The 17,416-nt window shown below is 50.0% G+C and overlaps 1 protein-coding gene across 1 annotated transcript in view; it reads right to left on the reverse strand.

Annotated features, from left to right (window-relative positions):
* The window catches only part of B4GALT2 (beta-1,4-galactosyltransferase 2), an 875,541-nt gene that overhangs the window by 408,113 nt on the left and 450,012 nt on the right, over positions 1–17,416 (reverse strand). The window lies entirely within an intron of this gene.

Consider the following 17,416-nt stretch of genomic DNA (forward strand, 5'->3'; position numbering starts at 1 on the left):
CTGCTCTTATGCTGCCTAGTATTTTCGGCAGCATGAGAGCAGGGCTTGGATTGGCTGGGATGCTTCTGCATGAAATGCATATCTTTTAAAGTCTGCCAGCACGCGAGGTGGGAGGATTTAATTCCAGGTCAGTTTTATATCCACGATGCCAGTCATCATGGAAATAAAGACAGACAGCAACACTCTTGCAGTTATGAACCAGTTTACGAGAGATTATGCAAAATGGAAGGATTTTGCTTGCTTTTAAACTGACCCCTTGTTAGATGTTGAAATATTCACACAGTACCGCTTGTATGCCAACAGTGGGAACCTCTGAGTGTTGTCCATGAGCTGCAGTCTGCCTGCCTGTGTCCAGCCACAGATGCGATGTGTGATCCGGCAGGCCACAGGCCGGGCCAGTGAGGGTCAGATTAATTCCCCGGTTACTTACCGGTAATCTTCATTACTCAGAGTCCATGTCTTCCTCGCCACAGTAATTGTCCTCCTTGGGACCTTCCTCTGGTATTGCGTTCCTTGCAGTCGGCTCCTTTCGAGCCTTTGGAGTCGGTGGGCCTGGAGTTCTTGACACTCAAATTGGTGTTTCTTGTGGCTATTGCACCTGCCGGGCGTATTGGTGAGCTGGGTGCCTTCCTGCGGTCTGCTCCATTTTTGGTCATTTTGTCTGATCGTGTAGTCTTGTGTCCTCATCCTACGTTTATTCCTAAGGTGGATTCTTATTTTCACCGTTCTGCTGAAGTGGTTCTTCTGATTCTTTGTCCTGATCCTTCCTCGGCTGAGGATTGCCTTCTCCACCTGTTGGATGTGCGTCGTGCATTGTTGGTTTATTTAGTAAGGTTGGCATTTTGTTTGTCAATTTTGGTTTGTCTCGTCAGGGCCTGAAGCCCTCCCTGTCCACTGTCAGTCGTTGGATTATGGAGGCCATACTGTTGGCTTATGGTTCTGTTTCTGATCTTCCCCCTCTTACTGTTCAGGGTCGGTCCACCGGATCTGTTTCTGTATCGTGGGCCGCTTTTAAGGTGGTGTCCATGGAGGATGTTTGCCGGGCTGCCACTTGGTCGTCCCGCATACTTTCATGTCCCATTATCGCCTTCTGATTGGGGGTGGGGGTTCTGTTTCCTTTCCCTCTTCTGTACTGTCGGCTGGGATTCCTTGAGGTGTATGTTTCTGTGGAATATTTGTACCTCTTGTGATTGACATATGTTTCTCTGCATGATTTCTGTGGAGTGTTTTCCTTGCATGAAGCTGATTTCTTTGGTATCGGCTCATGGGTAATTACTGTGGTGAGGAAGACAGGACGAGGAGGTAATGCCCCGGTTACTTACCGGTAATCTCATTACTCCGAGTCCATGTCTTTCTCGCCACATTATAGTTTCCCTTCCCTCCCGGCCCGGTTGGTGGCTTCATGTCTGCGGCTTGGTTCTTCAGGTCGTGTTGGTATTTCTGTATCCTTTTATGGGATTGGCTGGAGCCACTGGGGGCCATCTTGGAGGAGGGAGAGGGAGACTAGAGCGTTTTTTTGTTTTATACTTGGAGTTCTGTGTGGAGCCGGAGGCTCATGGGTAATTACTGTGGCGAGGAAGACAGGACGAGGAGGTAATGCTGAGAAGTACTTGGGTACACAACTGTGTCAGCAGCAGTTACCCTGGGAGAACTCTTGACCTGCATAGCAGCCAGCCAGGGCACTGCTCTACAGAAAATGTCAGGCTGCAGCACGTAGCAAGGCCGGGGTAGTGCCGCAGCATTCCTGCTGGGATTTACATGCGAATACACCAGTTCAAGTGGACAAGCTCCAGGCCAAAGAGCTGCAAGTGGGCTCCTGGGTGTGATGCTGCTGGAGGGTCTGAAGTTGCAGGAGATCTGAAACTGCAGATGGATCAAGCTACGCCTTCGGGCAACACCTGTGCTATATAAAAGTGCATAAATAACAAACTGAAGGGGGACCCCCGCAGTAGTCCCTGATATTATGCGGTGCGCTGTGGAAGTCCCGGATGGTAGTGCTGGTATAGACTCTCTCTCTCTCTCTCTCTCTCTCTCTCCGTCAATATGCGGTACTGAGGTGGCTGGTGACAATAGAAGATGGGTCTATAGTTTATTGTGCATAGATATGCAGCTAAACCTCTGCTGCTGAAGAGGAGTGGAAAGGTCAGTTAATGTTCATTTTCTTGCAATAAACTGCAGAATTAGATTTATTTTGCAGAAGCGGTTGGGCCACATTATATTTATATTTACATGATGCTCAATACGCTACAGTTATGAGCATATTTAACTTTTATGCACTCCACCAATTTTAAAAGTTACCAGCTGCTACTGATGGCAGAGCCAATAGTCTGTCTTAAATATTAGACCTACTAACTTTGCCAATGCTTGTTAGTTCTTAGTACCCCATCCCTGTGATTCTGAGCAAGTCAGTTAATTACTCTCCACATGTGTATAAAAGAAAAAAATATAAGGCATTTGGTAAAAAATCCTAACACATAAAGATGGCAAATGCGTCCATGTCTTAGTGAAAATACATTTGGAATCAGATAAAATCTGTTGTCACAATAAAACACATAATTTCTCGTCACAATAAACATCCATTTCAAAGGAGAAAAGGGCCTCTTTGAAGTGGGTGTGACACCGTAAAACACAGCTACAAACAGAAATATGTTCAACAAGGACGACAGGGATTAGAAAAAATAAAAGTAGTATCCTATTCACACCTTGATCAGTGGATGAACAGCAATCAAGCTGAAGCAATCAGTACATGGTCCAGGCTCCAGCCAAAAGAATAGGAAGTGAAGTCAGCACACACTGGGCAATTAGAAGGCAGAAAATTAGAGTGGAAATAAAGCCAATAAATGTTATGCAATGGCAGGCTGCAAGTCACTTGTGTACAATATCTCTTGCAAGCAAGAGCACTGCACAGGTGAGGCTTGCAAATGGATAACATCTTGTCCGCCAATGTACTCTCTCAGTTCTGCTTACATCGTCGCTCTATTTTTCAACACAAAATAAGCAATGTAAAATTTGCTAATACTGCCATCATTCTAATGCTACTTTAAACTACCGTCACTAATTCCTATATCTTTTTTATTTTTAGCAGTATTACAGTGTGAACTCCACCCGAAGGCATTGGAACGCTTTACATAAGCGCCAGCTACATCACACAAGGACACATTAATTTTGTTTTCTTTCTTTCTTTCTTTAAGCACGGGGAGATTAAGTGATTTACCCTGAATCCCAGCATGTAAAGCATTTTGGCAACTTATTGGATTTGTGTTCATGTGCCCTGTAACAGCAGGATCCATTTAACATGGTGTGTGACATAGATGTGCTGGTGCACACTGTTTAAAAACCATCAATGCAATATGGTGTGTGGCTGGGTTTGATTCGCAAAAACTGTGTAACTGGGGTTTAACAAAGGCTTCAATGGACGACAAAGCATTAGCAAAAAATAGTAAATGCGACATCTTTACCAGACTCTATCGATTCAGTAACAAGGTGGTACATCGGTTTATGGTTATAACGGTTACAATGACCCAATATCATTTTTTCTAACATTACACATGGGTTGCAACGGGAAGGCAAAGTAATCTGCTTGGAAACACACAATATTGATCAAGTACCGACCCCAGGATAACACCCACCGGTCACTAGGCTTCATTGTTAGAAGTTTAAACCTCATATCATCCAAATAAATGCAGTTGTGTGAATTTCATGTTAAAGTTATCAGCTTTTTTAAGCGGCTTCACCTTTCAAAAGGCATCAAGGCGCTTTTTAAGCTGGGTGTCCAATGAACAAATGCGTGGAAGTGTAGTATAAAAACAGCTGTGCAGAGACTCCCTTGGCTGCCTGCCCATCCGCGTCCTCCTCTTCCCGCCTCTCCACACACAGCCAGTCCCTCAGCAGCCGACCCTGCCTCCGAGGCGCGAGGGCAGCGCGAGGGTTAACGCGCTCAATCCCTCGCCCCGGCACCTGAGGGTTTTAATAAAGCGGGAAGAGCGGGATCGCAGGATTGAAACTGCATCCTATGCAAGCGCCCTCATAATCACTTCATCTACCGCTCATCGAAACTGTCTGCTTCCATTTCTCACCGCCGCAAATATGTAAAATAGAGCCTGCTAGGAAAGCGGATTTGCATATCTCAGTGGAGCGTGGTTTTAGAGGGGGCGCGCGCCGGGCCAGGGATGGAACCGGTGGGGCCACCTGCGAGGAGCAAATGGAACAAAGATCGCGCGCGTCTGTGCGCGTGCGCGCGTGTATTCATGTTCTCAGAATGTTAACATCTTTCTTGTGTGGTGGATATGTGTGCATATCCTAATCTATGATACACATATATACAGACATAAGTAGAAAGTCAGAATTGAACTCTAAGCAAACACAGGCTGGTGTATTGCCTCAAACACTGCTTTGTGCAGAAAGATGGATGAACACATCAAGGTGTGGTGCACGGTGAGGTGTGAGTATTTTCTGTGTCGCCTCAACATGTGCGGAGGTGGGGACCGAGGTGGGGCCGTGACAAAGAGAGCTGGGGAACAGGCCCCATCTGCCCCCTCTAGCAACGTCACTGATAACCTGTGTTCCAAAGGGGCGGCCTTGGATGGGAAATACCCCCCTGGCCGCATCACAGATCGAATGTACGATGCACCTGGGGATGGCAGAACATATATACACTGCCCGCCCTCGGGGGATACTGCCTTTCCTAGCATATGCCAAGGGATCCTTCTGTGGAGACTAAATGTACTCTGAGTACAAAGTCTCAATGTAGAGGAACGTGACGGATAACAAGGAAGTCAATCAATCAATCATTCAATCAGAGAATTTGTAAAGCGCGCTACTCACCCGTTAGGGTCTCAAGGCGCTGGTGATCCTCTTGCTGACGGGGAGCCAGTGCAGGTCTCTCAGCTGAGGCGAGATGTGGCTGTGGCGGGGGTGTCCAGGATAAGTCGTGCAGAGGCGTTCTGTAGCGCTGGAGTCTTTTCTGTAGTTTGGCTGTGGTTCCAGCGTAGAGGGTGTTTCCGTAGTACAGTCGGCTGGTGACGAGGGCCTGGGTGACCGTCTTCCTGGTGTCGGTGGGGATCCACCGGAAGATCTTTCGGAGAATGCGCAGGGTGTTGACACAGGATGACGAGATGGCGTTGATTTACTTGGTCATCGTGAGGGAGGAGTCCAGGATGAAGCCCAGGTTGTGTGCATGGTCCGTTGGCTTGGGGGCGGTGCCCAGGGCGGGGGGCCACCAGGAGTCGTCCCAGGTGGAGGGGGATGTTCCCAGGATGAGGACTTCCGTCTTGTCTGAGTTCAGTTTCAGCCGGCTGAGCTTCATCCATTCCGCGACGTCTTTCATTCCGTCCTGGAGGCTGGCTCTGGCGGTGGCGGGGTCGTTGGTGGGGCTGAGCCAGGCCTTTAAGTAGGCCGGGTCTCACCGGGTCTGAGCACAGGCAGTTTTTTTAACCCCTTCGCTGCAGCGGCTATTCCGCCGCAGCGCTAAGGGGGCGAGGGGGCCGCGCGGCGGGCGCATGCTGGTGACGGAACTGCTCCGTCACCAGCCGCGGTTGAGCTGTGCTCATGACGGAGCGGTTCCGTCATGGCCCGCCCCGCTCAATAGAACGCGCCGCGCAGGCGCGGCGGCCAGGCCATGACGAAAGCACTCAGTCATCAGCACAGCGCCACCGCGGCTGATGACGGAGCGGTTCCATCATCATCATGGAACCAGTTAAAGGGGGCCTCGAAACGGGTCTCTATCGGGCTCTGTTTTGTGCCCTGGCACAGGAGGCTTGTTTTTTTTTTTGGACTGTAGTGACAGCAGGCACATAGACTTGCACGTGCTCTCACAATGCTCACTTCTCACTAGTGGAGGAGTTACGGCATGACGTCAAGCAGGGTGAGAGTCGTAGCGGAAGGGAAATCTTTTACAGAGTCATTTTCTCTCTGGGTTTCCCTTCTCTTTTTAAAACGCAGGAACAACAACATCGTCAAGGTGTCACCAGGATTCTAATTGGAAGCTTTTTCAATATTATCTACAACAAGCCATAGTTGCTGCTTATTTATCTTCTGCAACTAACAACCATTGACACAGCCAATAGTCCCGAAAGCCAATAATCCCGACTTGTTGTGGGTATGATGTTAGTTGTTGTATCATATATCTGGATGCAATGACAGAAACAGCAAAATGCAAGTCATGCGGCACACTGTGCTAAGCACAGGTTTTTACCATATGTGTTTTAGGCCATGCCCTTAATTACATAGGCCACGCCCCTTTGAGGGACCCCTAGTTTTTTCATCCCACTTAAAGCCCTGGGCTGAGCGAGGATCCTTGCGGGACGCCCAGATGACCTCGGTGGCCGCAGACCGGAACGGGGGGAGGCGGACTCTCTGGGTTCTACCGGTGAGGAACGAGATGATCCACTCCAAGGCCTTTCCTTGGATTCCGATGTTGCTGAGGCGCTGTATCAGGGTGCGGTGGCATACGGTGTCGAAGGCTGCTGAGAGAGGTCCAGGAGGATGAGGGCCGCTGTTTCCCTGTTGTCGAGCAAGGATCTGATGTCGTCGGTAGCTGCGATGAGGTCGGTCTCGGTGCTGTGGTTTGCTCGGAAACCGGACTGCGAATGGTCGAGGGATCCGTTTGTCTCGATGAAGGCGGAGAGTTGTTTGTTGACGGTCTTCTCAATGACTTTGGCCAGAAAGGGGAGGAGCGAGATGGGGCGGAAGTTCTTGAGGTCCGTGGGGTCCGCAGTGGGTTTCTTCAGGAGGGCGCTGAGCTCGGCATGTTTCCAGCTCTCCGGGAAGGTGGCGGATGCGAAGGAGCTGTTGATGATGTCCCGGAGTTGGGGTGCGATGGTGGAGTCAGCTTTGTTGAAGATGTGGTGTGGGCAGGGGTCGGTTGGGGAGCCGGAGTGGATGGTGTTCATCGTGCGGGTGGTGTCTTCGGTGCTGACCGAGGTCCAGTTGCAAAGGGTGGTGGGCGCTGGATCGGTGGTTGGGTGCGTGGTCTGAGTACCGAAGCTGTTGTGTATGTCAGCGATCTTGCGGTGAAAGAACGAGGCGAGTGAGTCGCAGAGGTCTTGCGAGGGTGTGATGTCGTTGTTGCAGGCGCTGGGGCTGGAGAGCTGTTGTGGGAGTTGTTGTTCAGTCGTTCTTTGAATGTGGTCCTTTTGGTGGTGCGGATCAGCTGGTGGTGTTTGCGGGTGGCGTTCTTGAGGGCTGTCATGTTTTTTGTTGTCTGGTCGTGGCGTCAGGCTTTCTCGAGGGTGCGGCAGGTCTTCTTGGTGTTTTTGAGGTCGTTGATGAACCAGGAGGTTTTCTTGCTGCCGTGTCTGCTGGGGGGTTCTTCAGTGGTGCGAGGTTGTCGGCGCAGTTGGTGAGCCACTGTGTGAGGTTGCTGGCTGCTTCGTTGGGGTCCGTCGTGTCGGCGGGAGGGTTCTGGCTGAGGGAGGTGGTGAGCTGGTCGGCGAAGATCTTGCTCCAGCTTCTGTGGGTGACCTGTTGCGGGTGGTGGTGGGTAGTGGTTCTTCTGAAGTTGAAGTGGACGCAGCTGTGATCTGTCCAGTGTAGTCCGGTGGAGTGGCTGAAGGAGATGTGCTTGCTGGAGGAGAAGATGGGGTCCAGCGTGTGGCCAGCGTAGTGGGTGGGGGTGTTCACCAGTTGCTTTAGTCCGAGGTTGGCGAGGTTGTCCAGCAGGGCGGTGGTGTTGCTGTCATTGTTGTTCTCGAAGTGGAAGTTGAGGTCTCCTAGGAGGATGTAGTCTGAGGAGGTTAGGGCGTGCGGGCTGACGAAGTCTGCGATGGCTTCGCTGAATTGTGTGTGTGGTCCTGGTGGTCTGTAGATGAGGGTGCCTCTGAGGGTGGTCTTGGGATCGGTGTGAATCTGGAAGTGAAGGTGCTCGGCGGCGGTGAGGGTGTCGGCGGAGTTGGTCGTGATGCGGATGGTGTTTCTGTGGACAATGGCGATGCCTCCTCTGGTTTGGTTGACGCGGTCCTTCCGGGTGATCTTGTAGCCATCCCGGATGGCTATGGCGATGTCGGGGGCTGAGGAGGCGTTCATCCAGGTTTCTGTGAGGAAGGCGACGTCTGGTGATGTTGTGTCGAGGAGGTTCCAAAGTTCGACGCTGTGCCTGTGGACGGAGCGGGTGTTGAGCAGGATGCATTTGAGGTGATTGTTGCTGGTGGCTGGCTTGGCGGGTGCGGTGCAGGTTCGGAGGCAGCTGAATTTGCAGGCTTGGTAGGTGAAGGGTCCGTGAGTGCGCCTCGGGGTGGCGTGGTGGCAGGCGGGGTTCCGGCCGGTGTTGAGTGCGTGGATGGTGGCGGCGTCGTAAGTCCGTCGGTGGGCTGGTGTCTTCGAGGGCCAGGGGTCCTGGCGCTGGGCGTGGTCCAGGCGCGGACGGGTGCAGAAGGGCTTGCCTTTGGCGCGCCTTCGGCGCACCCTCTGCGCGTACGCGCGGTCCCCGCCATAAATGGCGAAGAGGGTGGGAGGAGCAGCTGGGAGGCGGGAGCGGGGTGGCGCAGGGAAGGGGATGAGGGTACAGAAGGGAAAAGGGGGGGCGGGCCACAGGGGAGCAGCGGCAGGGAGCGGGGAGGGGTCTGAAGCGGGAAAGCGGTCCCGAGGGGCGAAAAAGGATGAGCAGTTACAGGGCACAAAAAGAACGCAAAAACAGGCAAGATGCAGGCAGAGTACACAAAAAGGACGAGACCTATGCCACGGGGGCAGCGGCGAACACATGGAGGCAGGCAGGGAGGCCGGGCGCACTCAGGGGGAGCCGTGCGGCGAGTGGAGCGACCGTCTCAGACCAAGGTTAGGTCAGGTCACCAGCGTGCAACCAAGACCGATGACTAATAAACCGACCCTTACTACACAAGCCTTACTAGTGGTGAGCGGGGCGTCCGAGCCATTGTAGAATCATCGCTTCCATGATCGCCCTGAAGAGGAAAGTCCGTGCTAGAGTATAGTTCATCCAGAACCACTCCTAACTCTAAAGCAGGCAGTTGAGGTCTGGTGACACACGAGGAAAGGCCTGCACTGTAGCACAACCTGGCTCGGGTACACATGGAACAACCACTGCTTGTGTCAGTCCCCAGCTGACAGCAACGTGCGTCAATTTCCCAATTACAGGACACATGCTCACAACAGGCTAGAACAGGACAGCGAGAGCATCATTTGGGAATACTCTACAATTTGATCAGCAAACATCACGAGTAGCTTTCCTGGTGGTAGCAAACTTCCTACTCTCTCTAGTGCAGGACGCTCAGTCATCGGACCAGTGTACCTCAACAGACGACTAAGCCTCTATACCCCCGCCCGCCAGCTCCGCTCTACCGACCACGCCCTCGCCACTGCCCCCCGCATCCAAAGGGTGACCGCCGGCGGCAGATCATTCTCTCACCTCACCGCCAAGACGTGGAACACGCTCCCCATCCGCCTACGCCAGACCGATGACCTTCTAACCTTCAGGAGAGTCCGCAAGACCTGGCTCTTCAAACAGTAGCAGCACCCCCCCTAGCTCATTGAGACCCTCACGGGTATGTAGTGCGCTTTACAAATACTATGATTGATTGATTGATTGATTATTAAGGACACTCACTGAGAGCAGACCGTGATACAATTTGTAGGAGTATGTACGAGACACAAGCTGAGACCTCCCGCATTACCCCTGTGATCTACCTAAAGGAGTCTGACTAGCACAGTAGTGGCTGTACCTTCTAGGCACGCCCACCATGAGTCTCAATCATCGGTCTGTTATATGGGTTCGTGCGGGGATGTCCAACATTGAACCGGAAGGACCAGATCTATCTCAGATTAGTTGCCATGGCAGGGGCAGCCTTAAGCATGTGCAAGCTGTGCACCTGCACAGGGCCACCAAACCCCAGGGGCCACCACGCCAATGTATATCCTTAATATAATAATCCTCTGAGGATGGATACATATTTATGTGGCGGCACCTGGAAGGGATTTGGCGGCCTCCGGCTCTGTTCCACTTCCAAACACCCTCACCCCCCCCTCTTCACTGGCCTCCATGCTCTGCCGCGCCCGGACCCCCTCTTTTGGGGCCCCCTACCTACGCCTCCTGCCCAGGGCCGCCTTGAGCCTAGAGCCGCCCCTGGCCATGGTCTTTCTTTCAGTAATGCATAGAAATCCGCTCTGAATCCTAAACGAATTGCTAAGGTGAAACAATGAGAAACCCACTGCTGATGTCAGGGCCTAGGACAGTCCAGTCAGCACCCTTTCACAGGTCCACTGCGGCCCCAAGAGAGCTGCACAGCCAGCGCTCACCAGCTGAACATGGCATCCATCTGCAGAAACACAGCCTGCCCAATCCCTGGCAGGATCCTGGAGACCAAGAGACATCAGCAGAGAGATACAGGAACAAGGGTGAGCTTAGGCTTCTACGAGAGCTCTGCTAGGAGAAACACCACCACCACTGAGATCTACCTTGACAACAGCGATAAAGCCCACTCACTTCAGCCAACTCCCAGCTCACCAGCCAGAACCAACCAAATCATGTCAACTAGAAAATCAACCACATCCACCCCATCCACCGATTCACACAAAGAAGGAAGTGAAGAGACCGATCGAAATAAAACCTGAGAAGTCCTCAAGTTGGCGGATTTGACATGACCGCTGACATGGGAGTCTCCCTGCTGAGAGAACATGGAAGCACCTCCCACATAAACAGATTATTTGTCAGCCTGTAAGGATCATGCCCTTCAAAAGTAAGGGCCTGACATGGATATCGGAGTATGGATTGTACTCTTTCAGGGCGATGGAATAAAATACTTTGCAACCCTGCAGGAGTAACCGTACTCCAAATGGAAAGATGTTAGCCAACCCAGTGGGCATCTCTGATCATTGGCAGGAACCGCAGTCAAGGCGTTTCCTGTCAACATGACGGCGCCACTCAGCACACTTTCAATATGTTGTGCTACTATCAAAAACAAAATCCCAAAGCGGGATTTTGCTTTTGAAAATAAAAAAACGAATGGCCCCCTCACCATGAAAACTTTGTCTTATGGTTTGGAGGGTCATTTAAAAGATTTGACTTTTACTTACCGCCACGTTTTTGATGGCAGTACGCAAAAGTAAAAACTGCCCATTCAACCGCCCGCCCACCCTGAATTGAGTGGGCAGTCAAATGGCTAAACCTCTGATGGCCATTACTCTGTCAGGCCCGAAGAGTCTCCGTCGTTGACAAGCTGAAAGTCTGTCCGACTTTAAATGACCCTCTCTGCTAAACTGCAAATCAGGCCCAAAATCCATAGGGGAAAGTAACATTCAGTGTAACTCCATACTTGCTATACTAGGCATGCTCAGTCTGCAGACAACGCAAACCCACAATCACAGACAAAAACACTGGCCTAAGGAGTACAAAGTAGTCAAGTAATTGGTGGGTCTGCGCAGCATAAAAACTAGGTAACAGAACAGATGGAGTGATGTTTACTTACATGTTCAAATAGGATGGGCCTACAAAAAACGTACAGCTACCCTTTCCGCCTACAGGAGACTAACCCCCAGATTAATCATGGTCATGTTTTGCGAGTCCTTAATAGCGAATTTTAAGGATTCGCTATTAACCCCTTTGACGCTCATGACGGAGCGGTTCCGTCATGAGCGTCGGTTGGGCTGTGCTCATGACGGAACCGTTCCGTCATGACCACGCCCGTTCTTAAGAACGTTCAGCATAGCGTAAAAATTTGCGCCGCGCTGATGTGGTTAGACTCGCAAAACGGGATGCATGTAGAAATCGCAATATTTAATGCGATTTCTACTGCTTCCTTATTTGCGATTCACTAATTGCTAATCGCAAATAAGGAATGGATTTCCCATTCATTCCTATGGGCCTAAGGGCCCATAGGAATGAATGGGGAGTCATTCCTTATTTGCGATTAGCAATTAGCGAATCGCAAATAAGGAAGCAATTTCAAGGGTGCCAGGGTGTCCAAAGGACACCCTGTTGCACCCCTGAAATGGTAATGTACACTGGTGTTGCGCACACACATGTCCAAAGGACATGTGTGTGTAACATACAACTTAGAAAAATACACTAAAGTGCATTTTTCTAAGTTTTCGCTATTTACCACGTAGTTAGACTTCGCGGTAAATAGCGGCCCCAGATTGCGAATTCGCAATTTTTAAATGGTTTGTGAATTGCATTTAAGGAATCTCAAATGCAATTAATCGCAATTTAGCGATTTCTAGAATTGCGATTTTTGCATGTGGGATGATGAATCCCAAATGCAAAAATAGCGCTCGCAAAGGGCCAGATTCTCAGAATCTGTCCCTTTGCGAGCCGATTTCGGCTTGATGAATCTGCCTGTAAGGAACCTGTCTCTCAGTCTTGCTCCTATTTAAAGAGTTGCCCTTTAGGGCAGCTACCGCTGTGCTGGGATGTGGAGCCAGGAGGACACGGGGGAGGAGAAAGAGAGGCATAAACTGGCATTAACTTTCTTGAAGATGTACTCAGCAGCAGCAGCAGTGGGTTGTTCTACGTCTCTGTAAGAGCACAACATGAATTACTGTCACTTCTGCACAACAATTACAGCTGAAGGGCACCTTAGCATGCAGCGCTGACACTCATTTCATGTTCTGAAGCTACGATTCCTCCTCTGGGTGTTTTCTCTAAACATTACAGGGGGGAAGAGGAGGAGTGCTCAGGTGAAATCTTAGAGTAAGAGCAGAGTGAAATGTACAGGGAAAGTGCACGATATGGGTTCCCTACTGTTGTAAAGTTCACTTTAACTTACTGTATAATGTTATTAACATGTAGTAGAATTTCACGTTATTTATTTCCACCCTGTTCTACCTGCTTATCTTTAAACAATGTGATTCCCTTTAAACTATTGCACTCTGTTGCCTCCAGCCTGTGGTACATTCCATTCCTCTTTACATTCTTATTGGTACTGAGTTGTCTTCTGCCCACTGACCTCCTTGCTGCCTCTGGAGACACCCTGCTCTTTACTTGTTTGTGCACACTTGAGCGTTGCATTGTCACTACTTCAATTTGGCAACAAGCTGTTCTTGTCCCCAAGAATGCCTTCACGCGGCTCACCAAAGGAGTCAGATATTTGAATATTCATGTGGATTGTGCTCGAGGATCTTTTCACCTGCATTTGTTTGGATTTTGCCTGGGGACTGTACTGCTCCATTTCTTTTGCTGGTGAACCCACTTGGTTGTTCCACTTTTGCACTGGGGCTTCACTTTTAGAGGATTCCTTTGTGTTGCTAGGCATCCGGCTTTTGACTCTTCATGTTGATGTACAGGATATCACACTCACAGCTGTGAGCGAAAATCTGAAATAAGAGGTATCCAGCCGAACCCTCCCTTATGTATCGCTATTTTGTTTCATCAACTCTCTACGTTGTCGTACGTCGTACACAACTTCACACTTAATACTGTATGAGCGGCGGAGCCAGGCCGGCGGCCAAGATGGTCGCCCGGGCTCCCGGCTCCGTCGACCCGCTGCTGGATCTAGCTGTTGAGGCGGCGCTGCCGACACCTTCCTGGACGTCGGAGAGGGACCTGACCCGCCGAGAGTAACTCCGGAGGCTCTCCGAGCTTAAGGGACTGAGATATGCCTTCCCGGTCGGTGTGGCCTACGCGGGACCTCGCGTGATATTGCAGCCGGCCGCAAGTGGAACAACAACGGCCGGGAAGACCCGGAAAGAGCCGGTCACCCGCCGGGGCGTTCTACCCCGCCCCGAACAACAACCTATCGTTCGTTGCTGCGTGCCGTCCCCCCATACCGGACAAAACCCCCCCCTCCCCCGAATGCTGCCTTGCTAAATGAAGACGTGTGACACCACTCTTTATCTCCCTGACGGAGCTTAGTGCGACCCGCTTGCAGCTGCCTGTATCCCGTGCTTCGGATGATCGGGCCGGTTGATGCATGGCGATTTGGCGTCGCTCAAACGCACTGGGTGGCACAGATGGGACCTTCGGTGGGGCAGTTGAGATGGCTACCACATCGTGTGCAACCGGGGGGACGCTCGGATGGTGCACATGATGGCGGCTCTGGTGTGGACTCCGGCGGCATTTATGCCGTGAGCCCCAATTGGTAGCGATATCCTCATAGAGCCTTACCCACCCGTGGTGATGGCGACGCGCATTTCAACAGGAGCGCGGAGATCGGATGCCCCCTCCCGTGTTTTGGCAGCACAGCGTGTGGATTGGGTTCACGTGGCGATCAGACCCCGGCACAAGTGGAAGTACGAGAGAGCCTGATGTCGGTATTTTCTCCATGTGCCTTTGTTCAGTGACTCCCTCTACAATCTTTGGTAAGGCCCAGATGGGTGTCTCTACGCAACTCTACATGTTGCTGATAAGTGATAGTTTGTGCGTGGGGTCTCCTTGATCGTTACAAAGGGCATCGTCGGAATGGCGCTTGGTCCATGGGCACATGGAGTGGTCGGGGATTCCATCGGATGTGAGGCTTGTGGGGACTCATTTGTTGCCCTTTCCCATGTGGCTGACATGCAACCCAGACAAATTGAACTGCCTACTCTTCCTGAACCGGACTTTGTCTTGCTGCGTGGGAGGCGGTCGTGGGCTGTGAACGGCTCTGGAATGTGTCGTGTCCTGGTGTACTGCAAGATTTCCTGCCCTTCTCCGGACATCCTTGACTATTGTACTCTTGGTGTTTTGTTGGCTACGCATTGTGCGGACTGGGACACGTCTCTGATTAAGGCCGGGTGGGTCTGGGTTCCAAAATGGTGATCGTTTTCCTCAGATGCTGAAAGGGGGGGCCCTCATTGAGGTTGGGTGACTGGGTGAGCTGGCGGGGCGACTGCTGTTCTACTTCGGTGGGTGCCCCGGATATTCTGCAACAGCACTGTTATACTTGTAAGCTATGCGGGGGGGCCGGGGGCCTGTACTGGAGGACCCCCCAATATATCTTTTTCTTTTATATTTCCTCTCTCTTCTATATTTCGGGTTCCATACACTGGGCGACAGGCACGCTGCTAAGGGGGAGGCCGTAGCCATAGGCAGGGGTGCAGGGTGGGGGTTAGGGGGGGGGGGTACTATTGTTTTTCCTTTTTATGTTTCTAGGGCCTCTTTTTTCTCCTTTGTCTCTCTCGGCTTTCCCTTCACTTTTCCTCTTCTTCACTTCTTCTGGGAACCGAGTAATAGGCTGCTCTCTGTACGTCCTAGTGGCACAGATTACAGGGGTGGATGTCTCTATAAAGTTTTATGTTGCAGCTGGCATATACTGTATTGGTGGCCGAAATGTATAGCTTATTGTTTATCCTGCTTAAGGTGCGTTAGCGCCAACGTCCTGCCTACAGTAGTCCTGACTGTGAATATCCTGATCTTTGATAACCCCTTGCTTGTATTATTGGATTGTGCGGCATCAGATCCTGTTTTTTCCTAAAACTCTGAAAGAAACCTCTTTAATCCTGGTACCAATATGGTACAGACAATATCCTGAGCTACAACGGGGCATTTGGGAGGCGGATTGTTGCACTCTTATGGCTTGATTGATTTGCTTTGACCGTCTCTGTACTACTGGCCGGCTGTGATGGTTTTAGGCCCGTGATTGTAACAGCTTTCTGTAACAATAAAGGTTTACCAAAAATTTAAAAAAAAAAAAGCTGTATGAGCAAAATCTTAAACATGAGCCATCTGGCAGCAACGTGCTGCATGTGTGGCCATTTTGTTTTTTTGCATGTGTAAGCTTATCAAAACACACATGACCAGTTGCCCTGGTATTTCGAGACTTAAGTTTCCTTGTCCCAAAATCTCACGCTTGTGATTAGACTGCATTTAATCTATAGTGAGTGTATGGTTCACATTATATTTATATGGATAATGTTACTGTTCTTGCGGTCGGTGTACAGCTGTAGATTCACATGCTTTGCATACTCCTGTCATCTAGTGTTGGGTCCGGATGTGTGCAAGTTGTTTTTCTTCGAAGAAGTCTTTGCAGTCACAAGCTAGGCGACTCCTCCTTTCGGTGATAGTGCACATGGGCATCAACTCCATTGTTAGACTGTTTTCCCGCAGAGGGTGAAAATGGAGTTAGTAAGTGTAGAATAGAGATGTCCATGCATATATGTATGTAAAGTGAGAACTGCAACTACTTCAGTAGACTGGGGAGGCAGGTGGGCACATGTGAATCTACAGCTCTACATGCCAAGAACAGATGCTTATTGGGTAAGTAACATTATCTGTTGGAGGCATGTGAGCTGTAGATCACATGCTTGGCATAGACTATACAGCAGTATTCTCCCAGAGCGGTGGCTAGCCTATAGTTGTAGTTGTTTGAAACAGTGTTTTAAGTACTGCCTGGCCTAAATTAGTTTGTTGACTCACTAACACATCTACACAATAGGGTTTTGTGAATCTGTGCGGTGTAGACCACGTTGCTATCTTACAGATGTCAGCTAGGGGAATATTCTTTAAGAAGGCCATAGAGGCCATATTTTGTGAGTTGAATGCGCTCTAGGGGGCATTAGAAAAGTTATTTTTACCTTCACATAACATGTTTGGATATATTTCACGATCCATCTTGAAATGCCTGATTTAGATATGGGATTGCCTTTGTGTGGTGGAGAAAAAGCAACAAAGAGCTGCTTTGTTTTGCAAAATTCTATTGTTCTTTTCACATAATATAGTAGAGCTCTTCTAACCTCAAGTATGTGTACAGCTCGTTCTGCTACAGAATCAGACTGAGGAAAAAACGCAGGTAACTCAGCTGATTGATATGAAAGGCAGAAAGTACTTTAGGGAGAAATTTAGGATTGGTTCAAAGAACCACTCTGTCTTTGTGAAGCTGAAAGAAGGGCCCTTGTATAGCTAATGCCTAGAGTTCACCAACTCTCCTTAGTGAAGTTATTGCTATGAGGAAAGCGACCTTCCAAGAGAGGAATTGTAATTGACACCTGTGCATTGATTCAAAGGGTGGACGCATCAGCCTTGGGAGGACTATGTTTAAGTTCCAAATTGGTGCAGGTGGGACTATTGGTGTTATCACTCTTTTTAATCCTTTCATAAAGGCTTTAATCACTGGTACTCTGCATAGAGATAAGTGTTGTCTGTTTTGTAAGTATGCAGCTACTGCTGCTAGATGTAAGCAAATGGATATGTAGGCTAGTCCAGATTGCTGTAAATGTAACAGATAATGTTTTGCACAGAAGCATCAAGAGGATTGATATTGTTATTGTTATAATAAATAACAAACCTTTTCCATTTTGATGCATAACATGCCTCGGTAGTAGGCTTTCTAGCCTCTTTCAGGATATTCATACAGTCTGGTGGTAATTGTAAAAAATCAAACTATGACTTCAGCAGCCAGATCACCAGGTTGAGTTCTTTGGGATTTGGATGCCTGATTTCTCCATGGCTCTGAGTGAGGAGACTGGAGATGAGATGCAGCTTTTGGTGTGGAAATACTGGTAGCTCCAGCAGGGTGGTGAACCAGGGTTGACGTGTCCATGTGGGACCTATGAA

Source organism: Lissotriton vulgaris, chromosome 1_1, assembly GCF_964263255.1.
Source record: "Lissotriton vulgaris chromosome 1_1, aLisVul1.2, whole genome shotgun sequence".
In the NCBI taxonomy this organism is placed as follows: Eukaryota; Metazoa; Chordata; class Amphibia; order Caudata; family Salamandridae; genus Lissotriton; species Lissotriton vulgaris.